Source organism: Octodon degus, unplaced genomic scaffold (assembly GCF_000260255.1).
Source record: "Octodon degus isolate 3935 unplaced genomic scaffold, OctDeg1.0 scaffold00007, whole genome shotgun sequence".
Lineage (NCBI taxonomy): Eukaryota > Metazoa > Chordata > Mammalia > Rodentia > Octodontidae > Octodon > Octodon degus.
Window position 1 is genome coordinate 12,122,090 of NW_004524583.1, and position 6,045 is coordinate 12,128,134.

Below are 6,045 nucleotides of genomic sequence, written 5' to 3' on the forward strand. Positions count from 1 at the left end.
CATAGTAAAGTCCTTTGTCTCACTTTTCTTTCCACCTTTTCAGTGCCCATTCTTTAATCTTTCAAATTTTTCTTTTTGCATTAGCTCACTCCCAACCCCCTGCATCTTTAGTAGTACCACCACTGGGTTTTATTATCTTTAATAGTTACTTAGTTGTATGCCCCTACTGTTGAATTCTTTTCTATCATCAGTGGAGATATAGTTATTTGCTGTAGTTATTACATTTTGTAGATACTTGCTGTATGTCAGTATTTGGTTTGTGGTAAGTTGCACACTACAATTGTAGATTTCTTTTCTAGGGTGAAGGGTGGCACATTATGGCTCTTAAGATGTGTTAACATCCAGTTTTTACAGGAGGATACTCCTGTTGCTGACTTACCTGATATTGCCAGGGTTGAATAGTTGCTGCTATTAGGAACAACTAACTTTCCTCTGAATGCCGATACCTGGGTTACTTTTGGAACATTAATAATACCGCAGCGCATTAGCAGAGAAATGGATGATGAGCCAATTTCACTGCATCGTCCCTCCCGTACTAACAGAGGTTACTGGATCCTGGGACAGAGGCATAAGTCTATGTTAGCCTCAAGGAAAAGGAAACTAATACCTCTCTACAGTAGCAACAAAATCCTTCCACTATAAGCAACCACATACCTAAGCATAAGGCAAAAACAACAGAAACATGAGAAGACAAGGTGACAAAACGCCTTCCAAAACTTCCAAAGCCCCCAAAGCCAATCCATGGAGAACTGAGGGAAAGAAAGCAAAAGCTACACAACCACTCATTTGAAAAGCAAAGAGAGGAGGTTAAAAAGCAAATCGGTGAGGGGCTCGGTAGGTTGGTAGAAAATATAACTGATCAGATAATGAAGATAATAAACAAAACAATCAGAAAACTTCTAGAGGACACTAAACATAAATGAACAGTTTGGCCAAGAGCTAGAGTCCATGAAAATGTTCCAAATAGAAATTCAGTAGACTAAAACCTATATTAAAAGCACGGAGAGCAGAAAAGACCAGCATGAGGACAGAATATGAGAATGAGAAGATAGGGATGCTTTCAAAGACTAATTATTTAGAGACGCCTTACAAGCAACATGAGGACATAAAAATATGAGTTCAACAGCTGCAAGATGATGCAAAAACTAAGCTGGCATCAGTTAGGATAGGTTAAAAATTGGAAGAGAGCACAAAGGCACGTGCACACACACACACACACACACAAACTGTTCACAGAAATAGGATCATAAAACATTCCAAATAATGGGAAAGAATGGAACTTACAGATAAGTGAGGCATATAACACACCAAAGAGCCATGATCCAAAGAGAACCTTTCCAAGACACATCACAGTCAAATTATAAAAAGTCCAACACAGGGACAGAATCATAAAAGCTATTAGAGAAAAGCAACAAATTACTCATAGAGGCAAATTCACAAGTTACAGTAGACTTCTCAACACACACCATAAAGGCTGGAGTGCTAGAGAACAGTGAAGCCTCAAGAGCTTCCAGCCCAAAGTTATATATCTTGCAAAGCCCCTTCAGGAATAATAAACAAATAAGGTATTCCTGGGACAAAGAACACTCCAGGAAATTCATGATCACAAAGTGAGCACTGCAAAAAAATTCTCAAGCCTATCCTAGAAAGAGAAAATGAACCCAACAATGCCAGAAAATCTGATAGATTAATTTTCTGAATATTTTTTAATTTTAATTTTTGTTTTATGATTTATACTGTTTCTTTGACTTACAATCTACTTATAAGACATGGCATGATATTTTCTCCTAGTATTAGAAACTTTAAAAAGTGTATTTCCAGGGTCGGCCAAATAGCTCAGGGGATTAAAGTGCCTGCAAGCAGGCACAGGGGCTGGGGGTTCAATCCCCAGGCCTGCTGTGCCAGCCCTGCCCCTGAGACACACTGAGATGGCAATTGAGACCAGGTGTAGTGGTACATGCCCATAATCCCAGATCTTGGAAGGCTGTAAATAGGCGGATCACTATGAGTCCAATCTAGTAATGAGACTCTTAACACCCTGTGGACCCTTCCCTAAAAAAAACAAAAAAAAAAAAAGTGTATTTCCATTTTTCATTGACTTTATATTAGTTCTTCCTTGTCTTTTACACACACACACATATATATATGAAAAAATATGTATATAACCTGACATAAGATTGATAGTGTTTTGTGGAAATCTTCAATATCCTTTCAAATGGGTCCATCTAATATTATATTTTACATAGTCCTACATAACTACCATTTTGAGGGCTCTTTTTATTCTTTATCCAGTACCATACAACTACTTCTCTTGCCGTCTAGATTATGGTCTTTGTTATTTTCTATATGCTACATCTGGAGGTACTAGAATATTTCAAGTTTGTATAACTGGAAAATATTTTACCTTTAGTTCTCAAAGGTATGTTTGGTAAGCATAAAATTCAATGAGGACAGAACTTTATTTTTTCCATTCTTTGAATTAATTTAGTCTAGTTTCTTACTCACTTGCTCTTTTTTTTCTAATGTAGAATAAGATGCTATTAATTTTGTTCTTCCATAGTTAATATTTTTTATGTATATGCTTTAATGATTTTTTTCTTTACAATCAGTTTTGGACAATTTCAGTTTTGTGTATCTTGCTATGATTTTATTCATATTTCTTGTGCAAAAGGTTCATTTTTCTTGGAAATGTGATGCTATAATTTTAACTAAATTTAGAAATTTTAAATCTTTAAATATTTATTGCCTACTGCCTTCTACTTTGAGAATTCTAATTATATGAATAGAAGATTCTTGATTTTGGCACAAAGAGAACTATTATATGACTGATCTGTAAACTCTTCTCCATGTTTATTTTAGACAATTTTTATTGTTATACTCATTTAAATTTGTAAATAATTTTTTACAATGTGCAATCGATTATTAATCTCATGCTATATATTCATTTCAGAAATATTTTCCTAAAATTCATTCTGTCTACATCTTATACCTTTCACATTTCAGTATTTTCCTACAATTTTTAATTTCCTATATAATCATTATTAATTCTCAATAAAGTTAATAATGAGGAAAAAAAGAAAGAAAGTCTAATAGAATGACCAGGCAAGGTGAGAAGTTAAGCAGAAAGGGTGGCAGGTAGGAAACTGGCACATAATGCAATGTCAGAAATAAGTCCATAACTTTTAGTAATAATTATCAGTGTGAATAATCTCAGCTACCAATCAAAAGACACAGATTGCCAGAATGGATCAAGAAATAAGATAAGTGCCTGCCTAGCAAACACAAGGTCCTGAGTTTGATCCCTAGTACCAAGAAAAGAAAAGAAAGAAGACCCAACAATATGCAGTATACAATAAATACATTTCACCCCAAAAGAAATATACAGGCTAAAAATAAAAGGATGGAAAAGCGATACTCCATTCAGTAAGAACCTGGGAAAATGCAGGAGTACTTATTCCTATTTCAGCAAAGTAGATTTCAAGCCAAACTTAATCAGAAGAGACAAAGAAGATCACTACATATTGCTTAAAGGAACAGTTCCATAGGAATAAATAACAATTATAAACCTATAGCACCAAACGGTAGCTTAACCAACTTCATTAAACAAACACTAATGGACATAAAAAGAATCAGATAAACACTGACATAATTATGATCTCAGGTTTTGAGATTCCCCCACTGTCACAGAGAGACTGGTTAACTCAAAAAAAAAAAAAATCAACAAACAAATATCAGAGTCCAACCAAATCTTTGGGAAGATATGGGTTTACTAGATATCTACAATGATCCACGCAATAACAACAGAATACACATTCTCACAAGCACATGAGACTTGCTCTAAAATCGCTCCCATGCTAGTCCATACAGCATGCTTCAGTAAATGCAAAAGAATCAAAATTATCCCATGTATAGGATCAGAGATAAGGCAATGGAACTAGAAGCTAATGTGAAGAGAAACTACACAAAGTATGCAAACACATGAAAGTTAAACAATACCTCTTTAAACAATCGATGGTCACACAAAAATAATCAAGGAAGAAATTGGACAGTTCCTGGAATCAAATAATAATGCCCACACATACAGCATACTAGAATCTATGGGACCCAAAGAAAGCCATCTTAAAAGTGTAGTTTATGGCTTTTTTGTTTGTTTGTTTGTTTGTTTGTTTTATGTATGTAGTACAGGGTCTACAGTGTCTCACTACACAGATTGGATTCCTAGTGATCCTCCTGTTTTCAATTCCCCAAGTGCTGGGATTACAGGTGTGCACCACCAATCCCAGTCTTGTAGTTTATAGCTTTGAATGTCCACATCATAAAAACAGAATGAACCCAAATAAAGAATGAAATGATGCACTTCAACAATCTAAGACTAGTAGAGGCAAAGAAAATATAAAGATCAGAAAAGAGATTAATAAAATTGACAGTATAAAAACAATACAAAGAATCAATGAATTGTGAGAAGTTGGTTCTTTGAAAGAATAAACAAAATAAACAAACCCTTAACCAATCTTACCCAAAAAAAGGAAAGAAAAAGCCTAAGTCATTGCAAATGGAAAAGGAGCTGGGCATGGTGACCCATCCATGCTGTAATCCCAGTGTTTGGGAGAATTGCCAAGGCCAGTCTGGGCTATGTAGTGAGTCCAAGGCCAGCCTGAAGTCCAGATGAAAGACCTTGTCTCAAAATGTTAAAAAGAAAGGAAGGAAGGAAAGAAGGAAACAAAATCAAAGCAGATTGTACTAAAATCCAAAAGATTATTAGTAACTACCATGAGAATCTGTACTGTAATAAAACAGAGGATTAAGAAGAAATGGATATATTCATAAATACATGTGACTTGCAGAAGCTAAACCAAGAAGACATTCCAACTTTGAATAATCCAATATTAGGCAATGAGCCTGAAGAAATTTTTTTTTAATTACCACATAAGAAAAGCCCAGATCCCAACAGACTATGAATTGTCCATAAAGAATAGTTAGTGCCAATATTCCTCAAACTCTTCAATGAAACCAAAAGAGAAAAAGTCCTCCCATAGTCATTCTAGAAACTATCATTTTGTGACTCCCAAACTGGACTATGGCACGACCCAACAAGAAACCTACAGGACAATCTCTTTAATTAACATTGATACAAAAATCCTCTCAACAAGATACTGGAGAACAGGTTGTAACAAATCATCAAAAAGATCACAGGCCACCCTCAAGTGGGCTTCATCTCAGAGCTACAAGGATGGTTCCTCATGCACCAAGCAACAGAGGTAATGACAGCACATGAACAGAAGCCAGGACAAAATCATGTATTCATCCCAATTGTTGGAAAAAAAAAAAAAACCTTGAGCCAAATCCAACATCCATTCATGATTTTTTAAAAACCCTGAAGAAAATGCTATAGAAGGACTTTATCTCAGCCTGACAAAAACCATTTAGAACAAACCAGTGGCCAACATCATATTAAATGGAAAGAAACTGAAACTTTCCTTCTAAAATCAGGAATAAAACAAAGATGTCTTTGATCACCACTACTATTCAAGATTATTCTTGAAACATTAGCCAGAACAACTGGGCAAGAGAAAGAAATAAAAGGTGTAAAGTAAAGGCACAAAGTGAAAATATTAGCTGCCTCATGTCTGTTAAAATCCTGGAAGTTTCTATGTTGTCATCTCTCATTTTGTGAATTTATTAATATAGAACAAGCAGCAGCCAAATGATCACTATTTGCAGATGATATAATCTTTTATATAAATGACTCAAGAAATTCTACCCAAAGACTTTTAGAATGAATAACTAAATCCAAAAAAGGTTTATAAAAATAAATAATCCAGTAATAGTGGCAGAATACAAAGTCAACACACAAAAATCAATAGCATTCCTTGACACTAATAATTAACAAGAAAGATATTAGGAAAACAAAACCTTTCACAATAGTATCAAGAAAAATAGTCAGGCATGATGACACACACCTATAATCCCAGCACACAGGAGGCTGAGACAGGAGGATTACTGTGAGTTGGAGGCCATTCTAGGCTACAAAGTGAGTTGAAGCCA